This window comes from Macrotis lagotis, chromosome 3 (assembly GCF_037893015.1).
Source record: "Macrotis lagotis isolate mMagLag1 chromosome 3, bilby.v1.9.chrom.fasta, whole genome shotgun sequence".
In the NCBI taxonomy this organism is placed as follows: Eukaryota; Metazoa; Chordata; class Mammalia; order Peramelemorphia; family Peramelidae; genus Macrotis; species Macrotis lagotis.
Window position 1 is genome coordinate 163643032 of NC_133660.1, and position 23686 is coordinate 163666717.

Genomic DNA, 23686 nt, shown 5'->3' on the forward strand with positions numbered 1-23686 from the left:
ACTGGGGCATCTGGCCCCCCCGATACTCTCCACACCTTCCTTCACTCCCATTTCAGCAGCTTGTAGGAGCGTCTATTTCCCTTCTCAAGGGGAGACCGCAGCGAGGGACCCAGATTGGGAAAGTTTGGGGGTTGGGGATTTGTTGTTGTTGCAACAACTGAAAGACGCCGCTCCCCCCGGAGCCCAAGAGTTACCCAATCTGCTTTACACACCATTGTAAACCCTAATAAAACTGCGCAGCGGGAGACGGGGCAGGCCGCGCGGGCCGACTCCAAAAAGGGCTGGTTGATTGGAAACGACTGTTCCCGTTGCACAATAATAATGTGGGATCGTTAAAAAGGAACAGGCAGGCGGAAAGGGGAAGGAGAATTGGGAGCAATTGGAAAACAACAGTGGAAAAGAAAAGCGTGGTGGTCGTGAGCTTCCAGAACTCCCTTTTCTTCTCCACCTTCCCCTCCCAAACAATTCCGAGGCCACCCCAGGACCCCCGCCCCCCTCCGGGCTGGGGTTGCCCGGGACACTTTCCTGTGCACCCCCCCTACCCCCAGCCCTTAGCCAATCCCCAGCTCAAATCGAGCACACCTGGTCACAGTGACAACATTCTCCATCTAGGTGAAGAGACCCGACCCCGGCTCTTACATTTATTCCATCGGGTCCATTCCGCCAAGAGCGGAATCCGAGCGCCTGGCCTCTTCTGGAAAGAAGCGAGGTAACGGGCACTCTCGGGACCGCCCGCCAGGGGACAACGCAGGACCACGGCCCCTGCCCCAGCTGAGCTCGCTCTCCAGTCCTCGACAGCGAAGGACTGGACAAAAAAGCCACAGACTGCCCATTCCAAGAGAAATAACACGCTGGCACCGTCCAGCCGCGCCACCGCGCCACATCAGCCAGGCACCAGCCACAGCACCCCCCATCTGCCCCCCTCCCAGCCCTGCCTCCTTAGCAGCCCCGCTCCCCCTCCGCACCGCCCTCTTGCCTCCTGCGGTGGGGCTCAATTAGGCTGGCTCCAGCGTCACCCCCGCGCAGCCCCCGGGCCACCTCCAGCACAGCGAGCCCCCCGGCCGCTCAGCGCCGTCTCAGCACTTCTGCTGCCGCGCCTTGGGCAGGATGTGTGCAGTTTGCATTGTTTTCTGCTGAGACCTCAGAGAAAGGAGATTGGCCGGTGGAGGGGGGCGGTCGAGTTTAGGGTTACATCTGTGTGCACAAGCGCCTCCTGTAGACCTCGCAGCAACAGGAATGGGGGTGAGGGGGACTCAAAGACAAATGCTGCTGGAGACCCCAGCGGCACACGGAGAGAGAGGCAAGAGCGACCTTTCCTCATCAGAGGAGTCTGGCTTCTCGGCTCGCACCCTGCCTCCTAGTCTACAACCATCCAACGAGCATTTATTAAACTCCTGCTATATACACTACCCTTTCCCTTCACATCTGGATGCCTTCCTTCTCAAAAGAAGTCTTGGAGCGCCGGAATTGTAGCTAATCTTTGTATTCCCAATACTTCGCACGGAGCCTCAAATTTAATTCTTCACACTAGCTGCCAGACTCACATCCCCCCCGCCCCGTTTATACTTTTGTTCCAAGCCTCCTCCAAAAGGTGAAGGGGCAGTCTGACCTATTTTAGCCCAAGGAAGGCGTTTAGCATTCACACTTGAAACCCTCCAGCCCACTTCCCTAGAGACCCAGCAGAGTCATTGATTAACTTGAGTCAAAAGCGGAGATTCCATCAAATTTTATCACCATCCGCTTCTAAAGGAGTCTAGACCCCCGAGAGTTCCAAGATTTTGAAGAACAAGAGTCAGGCGAGTTGGAGAAGAAACAAGACGCGCCCGACAACGCTCTTAGAGGGGGGTGGCGGGGGGTAAGAAATCCTGGGAGACTGGCTGTGCCTGCCCTCGGGGCTGGCCTCATCAACCCCCTACAGCTGCTCCTCCAGGGCTAGGGTCAGAATACAGCCAATCTCACCCGAGGTGGCTAAATTTGCTTTCCCCAAAGCTCGCGACTTCCCCATTACAAACAAATAGGAAGAAAAGGGGTGGGGGGGGTGTCTTTTTACTCCGTCTGGAAAAGCAGCCAGAGAAAGGACCTAGGGCTCTGGCTATCGCCCTACCAGCCGATGAGCCCCAGGGGGCGCCCTTCTCCACCCCATTCGGCGCCAGTGGCATTCCCAAACTAGAAACTATTCCTTACTCCTCCCTTCCCCTCCCTCCCTCGGGTCCCACAGCTGGATGCATCTCAGAGTGGCTGTGATTTGGGCGTTCAGTGGGGTGGGGGGGCAGAATTTTTAATCTGCTCCACTAAGAAATTGATTCTTGTCCTTCAGACCTAGGGGCAAGAGGCAGCCCCACTTTTCCTCTTTTTCCCCTCACTACTTTCAGCCCCAAAGTTAAACTGTAAGAACAAAACAGGAAACTGGGTCTGGACAGTGAGGCAAAGTAGACTTTAGGCTACCCCGATTTTTGAAGGCAACGAGGAAAAGAAAAGAATAGTATGTTTATGCAAGAAGGCTTCACTTGAATGTGGGACTGAGTGGGGGAAAAAGGAGGTGGGGGAATAGTATTTAGGATTTCTAAATCTAAGGCTTTCAGTTGCTGAGAGGGGAAATTAAGGCAATTGATGTTTATGATCACCCCAGAACCTCCCCGTCCCCCCCACTCCCACTGTTTCTCCTTCCCGGGGGGGGGGGCAAGGAGGGACTACAGTCTTTCCATTATAGCTTGTATGCTTTTCCACTTGGTCCAAATTGCTGTCCATTTCTATTCTGGAATGATTATAGACCCAAGGCTATTCGGTTCAAAAAGTTGAGTAATCCACTGGCTGAAGAGCCCCAGACCCCATTTCCCGGGCCTCCCTGCTGCGCGATTTTCCAGGGAAACCCATCTCAGTAGTAGAGGCATCGTTTTGCCTCCCGCCAGGTAGGGTTCTGTCCGAAAGGGAGAAGTCGGAATCCTGACTCTCTCTCTCTTCTGCCCTCCTCCTTTCCCCTACACCCCCGAATCCGGGTCTGGCAAGTTCTCCTCTTTGGCGCTTCGGTGAAATTCCCAGTTCCCCAAAATAGAGGGAATGAGCGCCTCGGAAGGTCCGAGGAGGTCACGTAGACAAGCCCAGAGAAGAGGGCCCGGGCCCCAGACCCTGCCTCCCCCTCCCCCCCCCACAAAGGAACTTGGCCAGCGCCGTCACCCACGATGCCCTTTCTGGGCGCTGCCTGCCAGCCTCCCAAAAGGAACAGCTAAGGCCAATTGTTTCCTACCCCAGCGCCCGCGCCTCCGTGCTCCGCAAAGAAGTTAAGCTCACGCGTAAAACCCGATTTACATGGGGATAGACTAGAGGGGAAAAGGAAGCGCGGCGGCCAAAGAGTCCAAGAGACGGCTCTGGGGAGCTAAGAACAGACGGCGGCGAGCGGGGAAAGGGAAGGGGGAGCTAGGCCGGGGACACCCGGGCAGGCGTTGCCACGAGTCTTAAGAGAGAAGAGGCGCACGCCGGGGGCCAAGGCCAGGGGCCCTGGACGGGGGGGGGGGGGGGGGGGGGGGCAGTTCGGCTTGATTTTTTTCTAAGTGTCTGTATAGACCACAGACCGAGGCCCGCCCCACCGTCCACCTCTTACCTTGCGTAAAAGTTTCTCAGCTCCCCTAAATTCCCCACATGTGTTGCTTGGAGAAATGATCCGGCACTTTTCTGGCGATTTTCCTACTTTCCTTCCTGTTGCCGTGGTTTGCCAGAGGATCCCAGAGAACGGCAATACTCCAGGATAAAATGGTTGGGGGGGGGGGGGGGGGTTACAGACACTCGCAATAACGACAATAAGAATAGTAATGACTCCTGGAAAGAAGCCTATCCCCAACTCGAAATTCCTCCAATCCTAGGTTTCTGGAATGCGGTACGACAGCGGCTTCTGCTCTCTTCCAAATGTGTTTGTCATTAACGCCAGAACTCCTTCCCCCCGCCAGTCAGACAGACAGCCAATGCCGCCGCCTCTTCCAGACCAGATCCATCATCCATCCAACCATTCCTCGGAGTCCAGAGCCCTCTCCCACTACAGAGCTGTGACCTTTTTCCTTTGACGCCTTAGGAATCCCTGGCTACCAGGAGGCCGAGTGCCCCCCAACATTTCGACACACCCCCTTCCCAGCCCTAAGCAAATTACTCCGGAGCGCCTCGCAGCCGCCGCGGTTTCCCCTGGGTCTGAGTCCTTGGAGTAGTGCAGAGCGCCGTCCAGTAAACAGGCGTCCCCAGTCCTCCAACCAGTCCGCGTGTCCGAGGTCCCAGGACACCTCCAGCAAAGCCTTTCTCACCCAGGCACACCACTCCCTCCAGCACCCTTCGCCTCAAATTCCATCTTCCTTCGCCAACTCTCCCAGAACTGATCTGGACCTCCCTCGACAGAGCGGGCAGCCCAGATCCACTAATCTGGTGAGAGGACTCAAAACAGTCAGGAAAAACTAGCCATCCCCCAGGAATGGTCACCAGGAGCAAGGCAAAACAGCCTCTATGCCTTCCCAATTCGCCCCAGACGCACAAAAAGTAAAATGCCAGATTCAGGCGCCTTCCTAAATAATGCCCTCGCTCTACCTCAAAAGGAAGTCTCAATAATCTCAGATTTTTAAAATCAATCCAGGAAAGGAGGCTTAGAAAAACGCTATTTTTTTATCCTCTCTCCCACTTAAGTTATTTTCTTTTCCGACTTGTTCAGGTTTACTTAGGATAATTTACTCTCTGAAGGCAGAGATCAGCTCCAGCATTTTTCCCCATCGCCAACGTCTGTGAAATTACCCTATTTCTTCCAGCCTCAAGACCTAACTTCCCCTTGAAAGGAAAAGAAAGTCGAAAAAAATTCCAAAAATTGTCCTCCCTTACCTTCTCGCCTCTAGAACGTTAATCCGCAATGCAAAACATACACAGTAAAAGATAGATGTATGTGTGCTTCTAGAGTAACTTCCCCCCTCCTGTTCCCTCCTGTTTCTTTCTCTTAGCTGAAACTGTAATGCGCTCAAAACCCGCGTTTTGTAATAGATTCAATGTTAAAGTCTATCCTAAAACTAATCATTTGCTCTAAGTAAATAGCTGTCAGGAATGAAGCCCCCTCCAACCCTCTTCAAAATAAGAGTCTCGCTCTCCCATTCGGACTTAGCAGTTTTGGGTGTTGCCATTCGGCTTTTACTCAGGCAGGGGGGGTCCACCTCCAACCTCCAGTCTTTATCAACAAGCGGGGGGGGGGGGGGAGGGAGGATTTGGCCATATGGGGTGCAGGGTGTGGGGGATGTATTTTGATAGTCTTGCACTGCAGGGGGGAAAAGTTTCATTAAAATACAAACTGCTCACAATTTCATGAATGAGCTTTTTGCACAATTTTGGACTTTTCTCAGTTGCATTTCTGGGGGGGGGGGGTGTTAAAAATGTTACTTTGTGGATACAGTCTCCAAAGAAAACAAATTACATGGAGCAATTATTTTCAGTGGGGCTAGATTCTGATTTAGGGGATAAAAAAGGTGAGGTAAAGATGGGGTCCCCCATAGATCGCACGTAGTCATTTTGACCCCGAGTCTTTGGGAGAACAGGGAGTGTTAGAAAATGTTTTTGGTGCTATGGGCCCCTGATGGCTCTCTACAGATCGCGTCCGATGGATCTAAAGGAGACACAGAGAAGAGAGGGCGGGGGGGGGGGGGGGTCCTTGACTTCTTTAAACCGCGTATCTTTCCCTGTTTTGTCTTTGAGGGTAATTTCGGAGGGAAGGGTTCGGGTTTGTGGCTCCTGCACCCGAGGGCTGAGATCCAGACATTTGGGAGATCATGTATAAAATGAGCATTGGGGGAAGGGGCCCCCCCTCCTCCGGCGCGCCCTTCTGCAGGGACAGATCGGGAGGAGGGCATCTTCCCTAGTCCCCCATGTCCCCACCTCGAGCGCAAGGGAGGAAAGCTGAGGGCCATCTGCAACCTTCCCTTAGAAGCGAGCTCAGCACGAGGTTCCCTCCAGAGGGCTTATCCTGCTACTGGCGACCAGGGGGCGCTGCCGCTCCAGAAAACAAGCCTCCCCCTGTCTCTCGGGACCTGACTTGCGTGGAGCGGGCGTGTGTGTGTGTGTGTGTGTGTGTGTGTGTGTGTGTGTGTGCACACGCGTGCGCTGGGGGAGGGGAAGGCGTCACGAATGTATCACGGACAACGTGAGCATCCCGTCTTTTCAGGCAACATTTTCCAGATAACCAGGTCAGCCTCGCTGCCCATGTCTTCTCCCCCCAGCCCAAAGCCAGAGATGGGCAACGCTCCCTCCCCCCCCCAATCTCCCTGCTGACCTATAGAGGGAAGGGGAATAGAAGACTGACTCCAGCTGGAGCCTAAAAAACGGGGGGGGGGGGGGCTGACTGTGAAGTTGATGGAGGCGTGCGAAGGTTTCGGGGGTCCGCCGGAGAAGAGAGGAGGGGTCGCTTGGGCTGAGCCTAAGCGTCCCTGCTGCCTCGAGGAGTCCTTTCTGCATATCCGCCCCTAATGCATCTTCAGCTTGGGTGACTGCACAACCCCACTATTGCTTCCACATGTTCCTTCAGGAAATCATTGGAGGCAAATAGATGAACAGTCCCTTGTTCGAAATGCTAACAGGATACCGTAATGCTTGTAGATGAGGAACCAGAGAGACTCTCGACCCCTCTCCACCCCACCCCCCAAAAGAGGGGGGGGAGCATGAAAAAAAACCCAAACCCCACAATGGGAGGTGGTGCCATTTTTACTTTTTCTTCAAAAAACAAGGTTAGAAATTGGTAAAGGGAGCAAGAACACAACAAATCGGGGTTCCAGACTCTGCTTTGCTCCAACTAAACAGCATCCAGGCGCGCCGTCCTCTCAAGTCGAGGGCCCCAAAGCTGCCCGCCCACAAATGTTAACTTCACAGTTCATTTCAGAGCCGCTTTATTGAGCCCTGGTTTTATTCGCCTAAATGGAGACCCAGGCGGGAGTGTCCGGCGGTAAGCTCCCTTTAAAGAAGAAGAAAATGGATGAGCACGCCAGCACCCAGTTGTCCTTCTGTTTGTAATTACCTGCCTAATTTGAATGATGTCTTTGTTATGATCATTAACAAACATTTGCTAAAGGTTTCCATGTGTGACATTCTCAGGAGGTTTAAAGCGGCCTGAGTTTGCCTGGTGATGGAACTGAGGTAGGGGGTGAGGAGGAAGGGGAGAAAACAAATGGAGAGGCTGTGGTTTCCGAGAGAGCCACTACCAGAGAGCAGACTGAGAGGAGCTGGGAACTAGTCGATAATGCACTTCCCTCCTCTCCAAAAGCCGAAGAAAATCAATCCGCAAAGACCTTGCAAAGACGGGGCCTCTGCTCAAGCCTGGAATGAGGCCTGCCAGGACGACAGCCATCTTCCACGGCCTGGCATCCGTGGCTTCAATTTCTCCCGCCCCCTGTGGTCCCAGGAGATGGGATTTCAGGGGGTCTACGGCTGTCAGTCAGCCTGGGTGGCTCGCTGCGGGCAGGAGAGGGCTGGGATGGACCCTTCCCTAGGGTTGTTGTAAGGTTCTACAAGATTGCCCCCTCGACGTGCCCGGGAGTCTTGTGTGGTCTGGGGTCGGGGCGAGAAGCCTCCGCCTTCACCAGGCCCGCCGCTGTTTATTTGTTTCTTATCTGACTAATAGAAAACCTCGGAGGTGCCACGCACTCGCCATATGTGCCCTCGGGAGGAATGACCTGTTCTGGCCCGGTCCCCATGCCTATGACCCTCTTTAGGCTGTTGTGCTTGTGGGAAGGGCCCAACCCTGGCCTGCATTTACCTTTTTTCCCCTTACTTTTTTGGGAGGGGGTGGGGGTGGGGTAAGGAGTTAAGAATGCGGTTTTTCAAATGAGGGTCTTTGCTCAATCTCTTGGACCTTCCTGGAGGGCGCCTCGGACAGCCGGAGATTCCGAGGTTCGGCCGTCGGGGAAGTGAGGAAGCCGATTAGATAAGTTACTGAAGACACAGCGACTGGGGGATAGAGAAAAATAGAGAGACAGAGACAAAGAAAGATAGGCAGAGAGAGACAGTCAGAGAAAGACAGGCAGAGAGAGAGAGAGAAAGACAGAGACAGAAAGAACAGAGACAGACTGGGGGATAGAGAAAAATAGAGACGGACATAGAGGCAGAGAGAGAGAGAGACAGTCAGAGAGAGAGAAAGACAGACAGAACAGAAAGAGACTGAGACTGAAGGATAGAGAAAAATAGAGAGACAGACTTAGAGGCAGAGGCAGAGACAAAGAAAGAGGCAGAGATAGAAAGACAGAAACGGGGGGGGGGGGGGGAGAGAGAGAGCAGAGTCGTTCATTCATCATCCCCATAAAGTGCTAGAGTCCAAGTTTGGGATTACAACAAAGAATTAAAACCAGAGCCCTCCACCGCTCAGAACTCCTCTGAACTCTGAGAGATGACTGAGGTTTTCCCCCTCCTTCTTCCTTCCCCTTTCCCTTCATTCCTCCCTCGCTGCTCACCCCCAGAACCAGCAAAGGGAGCTTCATCGGCGATAGCCACGGAGCTCCTCGGGGCAAATGACAGAGAGAAGACCCGGACAATAGTTCTGGAATCATCCGAACAAATGAGAATCTCAAAGCTCCGTTGGGCTGGTGTGATGGGGGTTGGGATGGAGGTGGAGAGAAGGGAATTACAGGGAGAACACTTTTCCTTTGTTGGTTCAGGTTTCGAAAACCAAAAACCGTTTGGTGAGGTTACCAACGAAATGTCACTCCAGCCCTCTCCCCCCGCCCCGCCCCCATCTCCCACTCCCAAGCAAACCCACACAGGCCCCTCTCTGCACGCTGCGCAACAGAGTCGCTTCCCTGCAGGGCTTGGACGGTGGAGGCGAGTTGGGGGTGGGGAGGGGATCTTTTCCTGGGAAAACTCTTCGGAAGCTGTGCGGATGTGGCGCACAGATGTGCTGCTCTCGGCTCTGGGGGAGCGAGCGAGGGCCGGGAGGAGGGGGTGCCGAAGGGATCCGCCCCTGCTTCCCCAGGCCCTCGGAGCCCCAAGTTCCAAAGACTTGTCACCTCGAGCTCCCCTCCCTTGCCCTTGAAGCCTGGCCTTCAGAGAGAGGGACGCGTTTCTCTAAGGACTGGATAGAGTTTAGGGAAAGGCCAGAGGTGATCCCTTCGAGTTGCTTAGGGACCCCTCGCTGGGGCTCACTCTCCAAGGGGGTAGGCCTGCTGAGTCAGAAGGGAGCTCCCTCAGCCTCCTGAGGGCGGAAAGGGAGGCCAGTTTGCTCAATATGCCCCTCGGAGGTCAAAGATGCCATGGTTACTCGGGCTTCACTTTATCCCTCTCAAGCTATGGAAATATCTTTCTTAACCAAGTTTCATCGACTCTACATCGGGTGGAATCAAGTATAATGTCTGATGTCCAAGTACAATCTCATTCATGTATTTCACTTTCTCCCTGGATTAAAATCCAGCTCTGCTAGTTACTCCCAGGATGACCTTGGTCAAGACTATTGGCATATATTATTTTAATTAATAAGCAGTGGCTTCAATAATCAGTATTTAAGGATATTTTTTCTGTTCAGAATTGCATTAGGTGCTCCCTAAAAGACCTAAGACAGACATAGCCCGTGGACTGTGGAATGCTGGGTATTCACTCAGTGTAATTCCCTTTTTCTATTAGGTACAGCCAGTCCTAAACCCAGAGAAAATAGTGGATTTTTGTCCTTTCCTCCTCCACCCGCCTTAGTTTTGAACTGCTTTTAATTTGAAAACCTCATGAAGTGGAGGGGAGGGGAAAGGACTATGTGTTTCGGAGGTCTGCTCTTTATTACAGTGGCCTCAGCTTTCAGACTCACAACAGTGACTTGGGAGGAGGAGAACAGGGTAGGCCAGGATGACTTCAGGGAATGGAGTCTTGGTCTCTGGAAGGCCCCATAGGAGAAGAGGACTCAGGCAGAAAAAAGTTTTTCATCATTTTTTTTTCCTTTCTCAGGAAGAGTCTATAGCATATGTATCCCTAACAACGTATTTCCCTTTGGGTAAGCAAGTAGTTTCCACTTCACATTCTCTTGCAAATTTATTTATGCAAATCAAATTCTAATCATAAATGCTGCTCAAAACAGAATCATGCTTTCATGTACAATATGTTTTGGGTTTGGTTTTGGTTTTGGTTTTAGTTGCACCTCTGAGTGATTGTGCCTGTTGATGGTTGCTAAGTTTATAATTAAAACCAAAGCAAACAAATACAACTAAAAGGGAACCCCTCTCCTCATTTCCCCAGCTGTTTGCCCACCCATCTGCCAGACTCCTAACAAAAATCTTGTCCGAGAAGAACTAGATAAATTGAATTAGAGTTGGAAATGATCTCAGAAGCCTTCTGGTTCAAGCTCATCTTTTTTCCAGTTGGAATAACTGAGGCCTAGAGAAATTTCTATGTTTTGTCCAAGGTCATACTAGAAGTGGGAGAGGTGAGATTAAAATATAGGGAGGGAGAGAAAAACATGAAATTGTACTTTGATATCAAAAATTATACCTGCTTTTACTCAATGTCGGGTGTGTAGGAAAGAGTAAGGAAAACAGATATAGTAGAATCATTGAAACTTGTTTAAGAAAGATATTTAAGGAGGCAGCTAGGTGGCACAGTGGATAGAGCACCCACCCTGGAGTCAGGAGGACCCGAGTTCAAATGTGGTCTCAGACACTTAATAACTACCTGTGTTACTTTGGGCAAGGAACTTAGCCCTATTGCCTTGTAAAAACCAAAACCAAAAAAAAAAAAAAAACTGCTGTGTGACCTTAAGTCACTTAATCCCATTGCCTTGCCCCCCCAAAAAAGATATTTACATAGTTTGGTGTGATAAAGAGATACTAAAAACTTTAAAGGAATTGTAGATGGGAAGCAAATGGAACAAGATTTCCCTGCACTCCACACTTTTAGTTTAAACCTTTCCTTCACAAAAATAACACAAAGCAAACCAAAAAAAAAAAACCAAACCCCAATGTTTCTTTAATTACAAGTTTCCCCTCAGCTCCATTACTCATGAAACAATAACAACTATATTTATAGATATACAGCAAACACTTAGATACGGCAGAAAATATAAATGTATTAACATATCTTATTTGATCCTCACAAACTTCTAAGGTCAGTTGCTGCAGATATGATCCTCATTCTATCCTCATTCTACAGAGAGAAAACTGGCTTGACTTGTTCAAACCCTGGAGTCTACTAAATTAGGGTTATTCAATTCAAAATAGAAAACAAGGTCACTTATCTGGGCACAAGGATCCCTGTGGTCCAATATTGTTTTAGTTTTAAAATGTACTGTTGCCTATTTCTTATTGTATTTTTATTTTAACTATTTCCCAATTTCATTTAATTCTATTTGTAGTGTCCTAACTCCAAATTAAGCATTTGTTTTCCTACATCAGGTTTCCTCTCTAGTCAATCAACAATCAAAAAACCCATTTATTAAGTACTTACTATAGGCCCTAAGAATATAAATGCAAATAGAAAGACAGTGCCCTTGAATAGCTTACATTTGAATGGAGGAAAAATAGCACTAAAAAGGGAACTGAAAAGTGAAGAGGAGAGGGGGAGAAATAAGGAGAAGTAAGGGAGAATATGATGATCAAGTCCAGAGGATGAGGGGTGGCTAGTCTATTCCCTTCTCTAAAAATGGAGCTTTGAGGTATAGGAATATTCATTAGGAGTAATAAGGAAGAAATTGAGTCATGATGGCCAAGTCCACAGAATAGAGTTAGCTAGGGTAGTCTTAAGTCCTCCTGGTAGGGAAGAATACACATAACAAAAGTTGGTGACCAGTAGGAACTAGAGAAATTATACCAGTACAAGTTTGAATATAGTTTCCTTATAATCTAAGTCATAAGTAGCTAGGGTTTTCTTACTCTAAATTTTGTTTTTACTAAACTCACTCAATAACTCTGTTTAGTCTTGAGGAAAGGAATAGAAATGTGATACAATATATTGAGCTACTTCCAGTCAGTCTGAATAAGAATGAGAACCATAAGGAATATTTTTTAATAATTATAAAGAAAGTATCAAACATTAGACCATTAAAGAAAGTATTGTCTTAGCTATTGGAAAGAATCAAAGTTCATAAAGAATCAAAGTTCAGATTCCCAAATTTACTGAATTATATGCAGCTGAAAAATACTGTATGGGCAGAAGAGAATTGTGCTGAATGAACACCAGCATTATACTAGTTATGAAGCATATGGTAGAGAGGAAGCATATTGTGGCATAGAATCTCAAAGACTTAAATGAAATCTAATACATTTATTAATTGGGAAACCCAGGAGCAAATCTTTTAACCTCTTTGCAACTCAGGTTCCTTATCTTTGAATTGGGGAAATGATTAGATGACCTCTAAAATCAGTGGTCCAATGATAGTGGCTTAAAATGTTTAAACTTTAACTTAAAGAAGTGCTATCTACCCTCAAGAAGTTTATAATCTAACACAGAGGGTTTTTTTTTTTGGAAGGCGGTAATGGTGAATGGTCTGGTCCTATAATTTCATCAATGTCAGGAATTCCAGATCTGTAAACAATTGGCAGTAATGCAGACAGAAACTCTGTTGTGACATATAAACTTAGAAGAACACTAAGAATTTGTGGGAGTTGACCATTGTTACATAGCTAGTATTGCTGCTGTTTGTCCTTCATTCTTGAAGAGAACCATGACTTCAGGGATGTGATGCCATGACATTTAAATGATTTGGATTTAAGTAAGGAAGTGCTGCACAAAGTCACCAGCCTGACTTTGCATCTGGGTTCAATGGCCAGATATGGATCAAGTGGATGACCCTCAATTCAGTGGAAGAATTTGAACTTTTTAAGATTTTTAACACATCTTAGTTTGACTAAGACAAGGCCTGTTCAATGACTGAGACTGGACAAGAAATGAGGCAAAGAATGGCCTCTTTTACCTAGTCAAAAAAAAGTCAATCTGATAGGGAACATAATATGAGTCAGAACTAAAATTTGAACCTAGGACTTAACAACTTCAAATCAAACCTTCTTTCCATTACCATATACTTACTCCTGTTATTATTTGTAAAAATAAATGTCATATAAGGTTTGCCAATTCCTCACATACATGACCTTGTTTGAGCTTCTCAACAATTCTGACAGGACACTTTATAGATTGGTTTTCTTTTCATGTATGATTATGAAAATAGGATCTGAAAATCTAATACCAGTAGTTACTGTAAAACTGGCAAAGGTGAATTAATGCAAGAAGAACTGGGTCAGTCTATTCTCAGAAAGAAATGCATAGCTTTTATTGTTCCCCTTGAACCAGCAGATGTCCATCTGCAATTAAAATTAAGACTGAAATCTAACTACTGATAACATCCCTTATCTGAAACTTTTCTCTCCAAGGTTACTGAGGATCCTTCATTCTGGATCAATAATCTTTCCTCTAGCCTCATCATTCTTGACTTGTTTGCCATTTTGGACACTGAATTGTACCTCCATATCAGTCAATTAACAAGCATTTACTTAGAACCTTTTATGTGCCAGACATTCTGTTAAATATTAGAGATACAAAGAAAAAGTCCAAAAGAAATCAAACTCCTATGCTATTTTTTTGTTTTAGGTTTTTGCAAGGCAATGGGGTTTAGCGGCTTGCCCAAGGCCACGCAGCTAGATCATTATTATGTGTCTGAGGTCAGATTCAAACTCAGGTACTCCTGACTCCAGGGCCTGTGCTCTATCCACTACACCACTTAGCCGCCCCTCAAACTTCTGTTCTTAAGGACCTTATATTCTATTGGAAAAGAAAATAAATTTATGAAGAAGGAATTTTAAAATGAGTAAGAGATAATTTGGAGAGGCACTTTTGGTTAGTCTCTCCTCCTTGGGTGTTTGTCACAATTATAACTACTCCTTCATCACCCATGTCCTTCTTCTTATGCCAAGATGAAACCCAGGACTCTTTTCTGGATCTGTTTCTCTTTCTAAGCTCTTTCGGTGTTCTCATCAGCTGCCTTGGGTTCAATTATCATCCCATTAACTTCTAAATCTATAAAAACCAGTCTTCTTGTCCTTCCTGTGCTCCATCATCCAAGGCTACAGGATGTTTTCTCCTATTGGCACCTCAAACTCAACAAATTCCAAATGGAATTCATTACCTTCTCTTTCCTCTCCTCTACTTCCATCACTGGCAAGGACATCACCATCTTTTCAGTCACTTTCACAGCCTTGGATATATTCTCAAAGTTCTCTCTTTCATCCCTCATTTCCAAGCAGTTCCCTGGCCCTCCACAACTTCATAAAAGTCTATCCCCACTTTTCCATGCACATGGTCACCACCTCTTCCAGGATTATTACAACAGTTTCCTAACATGTCTCCTTGCCTCTTCTCTTTCCATTCTGCAATCCATCAAGACTGCTGTCAAATTAATATGACTAAATACTAGCCTGACCATGTCAATACCCTATTGAAGTTCCAGTCAATGACATCCTATTACTTATAGGATAATAATGACTAATATTTATATGGTGTTTCACAATTACTATCTCATTTTGTCTTGGCAACAACCCTGGGAGATGCTCTTATTAAAACCATTTTATACATGAAGAAACTGGGGTAATGTGACTTATCCAGGGTTTCACAACTAGCAAATTTGGAGGGGTTAAATGTACATATGGATTTTCATAATGTCATTTCCAGCACTATCTACTTTGTCACTAGCTCTGTCTGTGGATAAAACATAACATTTAAAACCTTTCACAATTAAGCATCAGCCTATTTTTCTATACTAATTCCATACTTCTCCCCCTCAAAACATGGTGGCTATCTTTGGGTTTCCCATAAAACCATTATATCTCTAGCCTTTATACATGCTCCCATGGGGTGCTCTGTCGATTTCTGCCTCTTAGAAGCCCCATATTCCTTTAGGTTAGGTTAAATGCCAGTTCATATTTGAGACCTTGAATGAACCCTCAATCAGTACTCCCCTCCCCAAATTACTTCGGATTTCTGAGTATGTATATTGTATCTATATATTAGACATGGTTATCCAAGGGTTCCCCAAAACAATAAATCATAGTCCCACAGCCTTTAACCTTTATTGCAGAGATTTTCAAAGTGTGTCCTGGGGATACCTGAGATCCCTACAGGGGTCTGTAAAGTCAAAACTATTTTCATAATAAGAGTAAGTCCTTTTAATTTCAAATATAGGAAATATCAACAGATAGTTACATAAAATTCTCCAGAGGAGGGCCTTAATGATTTCTGAGAAACTTTAAATTTTGTCTCTGAATTTTCAAAACCTAGCACAAGGCTTACTAAATGTTTAATGAATTATTTCCATTAAAGTTAGATTCCAGGGGTGGCTAGGTGGCTCAGTGGATAGAGCACTGGCCTTGGAGTCAGGAGTACCTAAATTCAAATTTGGCCTCAGACACTTAATAATTACCTAGCTGTGTGGCCTTGGGCAAGCTACTTAACCCCATTGCCTTGCAAAAACCTAAAAAAAAGATTAAGAAGAGAAGTTAGATTCCAAATCAATAAAAGGCCTGAGAAGATAAACAGTAGCATGGATGGATGCCCATCATTCTTAGCAAGTCCTTAGCAAGTATGGATGCCCATCAGCCCCAACTATATCCTAAAACTAGGGATTCCTAACATTTGTGTCACTGACATATTTTGAAAATATATTGAAACCTATGGAACCTTTTCTCAGAATCATGCTTTGAAATCTTAGGATTACAAATGAAACCCATATTGTTGAAATGCAATTATTGAAATATTTCTTAAAAATAAAGGTCACTGACCCGAGGTTAAAAACTCCTATTCTAGAAAGATTGAAGGGGAATATGGTATTTATAGTGTTAAAACTACAAAGAAAACAATCGTCCCCTGATAATTAGAACTGCCTAGGAACAAGTTGGTAAAGACCAGTTGGACAATCTCTAAGCCTCCCAAGGTTGGCTGTTCTTCTTGTCATCATATGCTTTGGGGAGATTTGCCTCTGTATCTCTGTGTATTTTTTCCTTTTTTTTTTTTTTTAACAGCTCCAGGTTCAGTCATTCTGCTTGTTCAATTTAATTTGGCTTTGAATAGAGGAGAAAAAGATTTGAAAGAGACAAAAGAAGTTAACTGTTGCTTGTCTTCCCCGAATCCCCTGCTCCAGCTCCTTTTATTTCACTCATTATCACACTATTATACTGGGCTATTTTCCATCTTTTGAGTTTGGCCTCCTTTGCCATCCCCAGAGCATTAAGATTTTATGCTGTAATTTGGCTTTTAATATTTTAAAAAGAAGGTTCTTTCCTCTCTTCTCAAACTACAAATCCTTCAGCTTATTATTTCTCTTTTGCCCTATTCTACTTCCTTTCCCCAAGGTGAAAAGATTTTTATGTAAATTTTGAGAGAGTTAAAATAAAATTGACTATTCTGTGTAAATTAGCCTATGGATAAAGGCAAGCTTTCACCTAGCCAACAATGTGCTAATGCAGCCTGAAACGACAGGGAAAAAGTGATTCCTGGTTGATTCACGTAGGTCTTTAAAAGATTAAGTCAGAGATTCCTATAGCTCCCTTAGCTTCCCTCTCAGCTAACCACTTAGGCAGCTGCAAATGGACTTTTTTCCAGCATTTAACCTCTAGGATTGCGAGTTTCTGAAGGGTAAAGATTAAATCCTATTGTTAGCCCAGAAAAAAAAAATGTGATAGGATAAAGGCAAATGAATATTATCTGATTTTCTCAGCATAGGAAGCTCTCTCCACCTATGCAAATGGTAACTATTCTAGAATTAGCAGATAAACCCTTGGGAGTTGCCAGAAATGTTTAAAGATTAAGTGATTTGTCTAGGGTCACCCTGGTATCAGAATCAGGATTTGAACCTAGATCTTCTTCCAGACTTCCAATATTACCAAACTTCTTTTTGTTCAGTCATTCACTCTTTGTGACCACATTTGGAATTTTCTTGGCAAAGATACTGGAGTGGTTTGTTATTTCCTTCTCCAGTTCATTTTACATGTGAGGAAACTGAGGCAAACTGGTTTAACTGACTTGTCCAGGGGTACACAGCTAATGGCTGAGGCCAGATTTAAGCTCAGAAAGATGAGTCTTCTTGACTCCGGGCCTGATACTCTATCCACTTAACCACCCAACTGTCTCACCACCAAACTGCCTCTATATAATGATGATGATGATATAAATAATAATAATCATCACAGCATCCATTTAAGTATTCCTGTTGCTTACCACATTTGAAAGAGATTAATAGCATCTAATATTGTACTAGTCACCAAACACAAGAAAGAAATAAAGAGCTCCAGGAACTGAATATCTCAGGAAAGTTTAAGATTATGAAAATTTTTTCTGCCTCACGAGAAATGTTGGATTCTGTTGTTGCTGAATGTATAAGAGGAAAATAAATAACATCCTTTAGAGATAGGATTTGGCGCCACTGTGGACCTAGCTGGTTGATGAGTCTTGAAATTGTGAGACTGTTTGCTAATGATTAAGAAACATTTTCAAGCATCAGTCAGCCAATAAGTATTTACTGAAGAGACATAAAATGCAGAGATGATTATGATGATTATATTTTGGAATTCAGATTAAAGAACAATAGGCACCCTATCCTTCTAATCTAGTCCTCTCTTGTTTGTACATTCTGTCCATTTATTTATTTACAAATTCATTTCACAGTATAGATTGGAAACCAAATTGTTGATCCTGGGGAAATAGTTTTGTCTACTTGGATCCAAATCAAAATCCAGTTTAGTGATATTGAAACCACTAGAGGGCTCTCGAATCCAACAGAGAATTTAAGTCCACTAAAAGGCTATTTATTGGGGAAGCTAAATTGTGCCAAGTGAATTGGATCCCAGACTGTCAGCCTGTTCCCTTCCTTCTTTTCATCTAAGACTATAGTTACATGTCAGCCTGGCCCCTAGACTCAAATCTAGAATGGAATCAGTCCTGGGATTCTATTTCAGTCCTGGGTAAACCATGGAAGGGTTTACCTAATCTTGAAGCATCTTCTGTTCAGACTATGGGGGGAAATGAATTTTTGAAATCAATTGAAGAATTTCCTAAAAGATTTAGGATAAAAAAAAAGAAAAAAAGAAAAAATAAATAAAATTAAAAAATAAAAAAAAAGATTAAGGATGATTGTCTCCTGAAGTCTAATTCTGTCTTCATAGTCATTCTTCACACTGTTTACAGCAGAATTGAACTGCCAGATTACCTGTTTTCAATGTCTGTATTATTTCTTTGTAGGACTTCTTCAGGGCTTGACTGAATCCCAGGATTAAAGTTTGGTTCAGACCAAATTTATGGCCTGAAAAAGTATCAGTATCACATGGTGTACATTCTGAATTTTCTTTTTTTATTTTTAGAAATATAAAGTTTTATTTATGTCTTTTGTTTCTGCAGCACTTTTTCATATTCAAATATATCTCTCCTCCCTTTTCCTTCCAATCATCACTTATAACAAATAATTTTTAAAAAGGAAATAAAAAACAGTTCAACAAAACCCAATCAATAAATTGAAAAAAGCCTTTGTAAACAGCATTCTACAATGCATGAAACTTCCCCATTCTTTTTTACCTCTGTAAAGGCCAAGAGAAATTCAGGCATTGTAATTTCCCAGTATAGATAGATTTGTTGTGTTTTCCTTCTCTCCACTTGCATTGCTGTAATCATTGTATATATTGCTTTCCTGGATTTTCTTGCTTCAATTTCCATTCATATCTTTTCCTATGCTTCTCTGTATTTTGATATTCAAACTTTCTTATAGCATAATAATATTCCATTACATTAATGAACCATAATTTATTTTTGCTAATTTATAGGCTTTGTGTCCAATTCTTTTTTAAATAATAAAATTTTATTTTTATCTTTATTTTTATATTTCATGTATTTTCTCTAGTATTCCTCCCGATCCCAACCCGAGAGCAATGTCATAACAAAGAATTTTTTTAAATTTATTTATTTAAGTGATGGGGTTAAGTGATTTGCCCAAGATCACATAGCTAGGCAATTAAGTGTCTGAGGTTGAGATATGAACTCAGGTCCTCCTGACTCCAGATCTATCCAATGCACTACTTAGCTGCCCCAAAGAATTTCTAAAAAAAAAAAAAATCAACAAAACCAATCACTATATTGGAAAAAATCTGGCAACATATTTAATACTGCATACTTATAGTTCCAGACTTCTGCAAAAGAATAAAGGGAATGTCTTCTCAAGTCTGTTTCTTTGGGTGAGGCTTATTCTCTGTAATTTTTCAACATTCTTTTTCATTGATTTGTGGTTGTTCTTTTCATTTACATAGTTTTAATCATTGCTTTCTTGCTCTTACTTACTTTACTTTGTTTCAATTTATAGAAATTCTTTCCATGCCTATTCATTGTGTTTGACATCACAGTAATATCCCATTACATTATCCCTAGTCTATGGGCAACTACTTTGCTTACAATTCTTTGTTATTATTAGGGAAAGTGCTATTACAATTATTTTTTATGTATATATGGTCTTTTTAGTCTCTGACCTCCTTGTGATATCTGATAGTAGAATCTCTGATTCTTAGTCACTTTCTTATTATAATTCCAAATATCTTTACAGAATGGTGAGACAATGTGTTAATAGATACATTTTCTACAATCTCTCTCAACATTAATTATGTTTAATCAGAAAAAAAGAATTGTCCAGAATTGCAAATTAAAGTATTTCATCCCTCTCCTGGACTCTTAAAAAATGATTAGGAAGATTTTGTATCTGTAAAATGCAATATTATTACTCAAGTGCCATATGTCACACACTTGACTAATTGTAAATGTGACCAGTTCTACTACATATGCCTAGAAATTTGGAAAATCTAATCATTGAAAATAAGAATCCTATGGGGACAGCTAGGTGGTGTAGTGGATAGAGCACTGGCCCTGGAGTCAGGGTTACCTGAGTTCAAATCTGACCTCAGACACTTAATAATTACCTAGCTGTGTGGCCTTGGGCAAGCCACTAACCCCATTGCCTTACAAAAAAACCTAAAAACAATAAATAAATAAGACACTTAAAATTGAGCTTTTATTCAAATTAATAAGAAGAAAGAACCTTTCCTTAATAGATAAATGGTCAAAGTATGTAAAGGGCACTTTTCAGAGGAAGAAATCTAAGTGATCAACTACCATAATGGGGTGGGGCAGGGAGGCTCCAAATCTCTAATAATTAGAGAAATGCACCTTCTGTTTTACATTTATCAGATTAATAAAGATAACAAACAAGGAAAATGGCAGATATAGGACAGTTTTCAGGAAAATATAACAGTAATGAATTGTTGATGGAGTTGTGACTTGGTTCATCTAATCAATTAGCATTTTTAAAGAATGTACCTTTGAGGATACAAAGGCAACAGACAATTCCCTGCCCTTGAGGAGTCTAAAAGGAGAAGACCAAGTTTGAGCAAATAATAGAAATAGAAATAATAGAAAAACAGTAAATAATCAACAAAAGCACTAGAATTAAGGGGGATCAGGAAAGGCTTCCCATGGAGGCCTGGATATTAGCTGAGAAGAAGAAATACCAAAAAACAAAAGGTGGAGATGGAGAAGGAGAACATTCCAAGCATAATGAATAGCCAGATTAAAATACCCAGATCTCAGAGTTAGTGACTTTTTCCAGGAAGTGCAAATCTGCCAGTGGCAGTGGAGAGAATTCATAGTGGGATGTGAATTTTATAGACTACAATGGGATGAGATTGGTAGAAGATCTAGGTTTTGAATGTCCTTTTGAATGCCAGAGGATTTTATATTTGATTCTGGAGGTAATAGTGAACCATAGGAGTTTATTGTGTAGGGAGGTGACTTGGTCTGGATTTGCTCTTTAGAAAAATGATTTTGGCTGTGAAATTGAAAATGGATTGGAATGGACAGAGATTTGGATTAGGCAGACAGACCAGCAGACTAGTGCAGTATTTCAGGTATATAAATCAGGGCATGACTGAACTAGTATCAGAGAAGAGAAGGATGCATTCAAGATGAAATCAATAGGCCTGGGCATCAGATTTGATATGTAGGTAGGGAATGAGAGATAGTGAGGACTCACATTGTGAGTCTAGGAGACTGGGAAGATGATGTTCCTCAAACAGTAATAGGGAGTCAGTTAGACAGAGCACTGGCCCTGGAGTCAGGAGGACCTGAGTTCAAATTCAGCCTCAGACACTTAATAATTACCTGTGTGACTCTAAGCAAGTCACTTAATTCCATTGCCTAACAAAAAACAAAATAAACAAAACAAAAAAAAATAGTAATAGGGGAAGTTTGGAAATTGGATGGGGTGGGGCAGAATTTGAGGGGAAAGATAGTAAGTTCAGTTTTAGACTCATTGTGTTTTAAATGGTTCCAGGACATCAAGGTTGAGATGTCTAATAGGTACTTAGAGGTGCATGATAGAGGGTCATCAGAAAGGGCTGGATTAGCAGATGAGATACAGCAATATAGAGATAATAATTGAATCCAAACCACCATAATTTTTTATTTTTAGGTTTTTACAAGGCAAATGGGGTTAAGTGGCTTGCCCAAGGCCACATAGCTAGGTAATTATTAAGGGTCTGAGAACAGATTTGAACCCAGGTACTATTGACTCCAAGACCAGTGCTTTATCTACTACGACACCTAGGCACCCCGAATCCAAACCTCCAAAAGGAAGCATATAGAGAGTCAGAAGAGAAAAGGGTCTGGAACTGAATCATGTGGGGCACTTAGAGTCAGTGAGCACAAGCTGAATGAAGATATAATAAAGGAAATTGAGGAGTGGTCTGATAGATAAGAGAAAAAAATCCTGAAAACTCAAGAAGATCAGAAAGAAGGATTCTTTTCATCTCTCCTCCAGATGCTGGAAAAGTGTTTTGCACTTAGTAAATTCTTGTTAGATTTGGACTAGATCTATAAAGCTTCCCTTTTCCCTAATAAAACTGTTGCACCCATCATCCATTCATTCATTCATTTATTCATGCAGAAAGCATTTGTGAAGTTCCTCCTCTGAACAAGAAACAGCCTAACATAACAACTTCAGAGCCAGCATTAGAAGGCCTTGATTCAAATCCAGCTTCAAAAATAAACAGCAGTGCCCTGGACTTATATAAGACTTTAAATTGTATCCAAGATGCCAAATTGCATGGATAGAGAGTTTCCTTGTCCGGGGCAAAGGTTCCATTACTTTTAGGGTTCTTTGGCACAGTGGGAAGTCTTGGCGTGGGAAGAAAGGCCACCCACTGGTACAGTGGTATAATAATAGATTGGTACTTTGGTGCTAGATTCTGTCTCAGCTGCAGATCATCAGCTGGGAAAGGGCCCATACCCCTCAAAAAGAGTTGAGATCTAAAGCTCAAAAGTCGAGAAAAGTCAGAAGCCTCTTGGTCATCTAGATGGTACAGTGGGCACAGTGGGTTGAACACTGAGCTGAGTCAGAAAAACCTGAGTTCCCGACCAGTCTCAATCATTAGCTGTGATTCTCTAGGCAAGACCTTTCATTGCCTCAGTTTCTTCGGCTGTAAATTAGGGATAGTTCTTACCTCCAGGGTTGTTTTGAAGATCAAAGGAGAAATTTGTAAAGAATCTGGTATTTGGTAGATCCTATTATTCCCCACCTCCTAGGTTCTCTAAGCCTTGTTATGCCTCAGAGGTAAAGTGGGAGATGAAACACCTTTAGATTCTTCTCTGACTGGTTTCCCTCAGATGAGAGACCTCACTCACTAAATAAAAGATGCTTTGCATTTCTTAAGGCTTTTTCATATGCAAGTAATTCAAAGCCTTATCGAAAAAGGGTATTTAGCCCAACTAGATACAAATTAGGCCTGAGTAGATTGTAGGAAGATACAATAACACTTGAAAAGCCTCACCTGTCGTTCACTGTCTCAGTTTTTACCCCTCAGCACTGGAACATTTGTTCAGAGTTTGCAAGGGGGACAACCCTATTACTTTCTAGTAATTCTTTCTACTAACACTTTCTACTTCCTTTCTTTATAAATCCTCACCTTTTTGTAGCATTTGTGACTCTTACAACCACTCTGAAGACATATGAGGCAAAGATCTGTAACCTTATTAAACAAAAAGGAGAGCTGCAACAGTATAATAAGTAATAAAGTGGAGGCTAGAAGTCAGCTCTTCAAATTTGGATTTGAACAATATTTCCACAATGCTGATTCCACATTTGTCAGAATCAATCCCATACACTTTTATTTAAGTATAATATATATGTATGTATATACATATATATGTATATACACCATTATCGGGGTAATGATGTTAAATAAACAAACTTTTCTTTTTTTAACAATCATTTATTGCCTTCAAAGAGCTTACATTGGCATACAATATTAACAGTTAAGAGGCAACTAGACGCTTTAGTGTATTGAGTTGCCAGGTTGGAGTCAGTGGTGTGATTCTGAGGAAGACCCTTACCTCGTTTCTAGCTAGGTACCTCTAAGAGGTAACTAGGTGGTTCAGTAGATAGAGCATTGTATCTGAACATGAGGTCACATGTGACCCTCAGACTTTTACTTGCCATATGACCCTGGTGAAGTCACTTAATCCTGTTTGCTTCACTTTGTATTTGTAAAATGAGCTGGAGAAGAAAATGGCAGACTACTTCCATATCTTTGCCAAGAAAATGTCAAATGGGGTTGTGAAGAGTCAGACATTTCTGAAAAATATGACTGGAAAATAACAAAAACTTATCATAGTTTCTGGAGAAGAATTTCATGTAATAATCAAGTCAGCA

General features: G+C 43.4%; 1 protein-coding gene across 4 annotated transcripts in view; it reads right to left on the reverse strand.

Moving 5' to 3' along the window:
* The window catches only part of PDGFRA (platelet derived growth factor receptor alpha), a 46228-nt gene extending 41186 nt beyond the window's left edge, over positions 1–5042 (reverse strand). The window contains exon 1 of one of the 4 annotated variants that reach the window (XM_074229415.1): positions 4849–5042. The gene's annotated coding sequence lies outside the window, so the exon portion shown is untranslated. Of the gene's footprint in view, positions 1–639; positions 764–976; positions 1022–3598; positions 3683–4848 lie in introns of those variants that run through there. The other 3 variants (XM_074229416.1, XM_074229417.1, XM_074229418.1) reach the window with 3 other exon arrangements.
* Positions 5043–23686: the final 18644 nt, after the last annotated feature.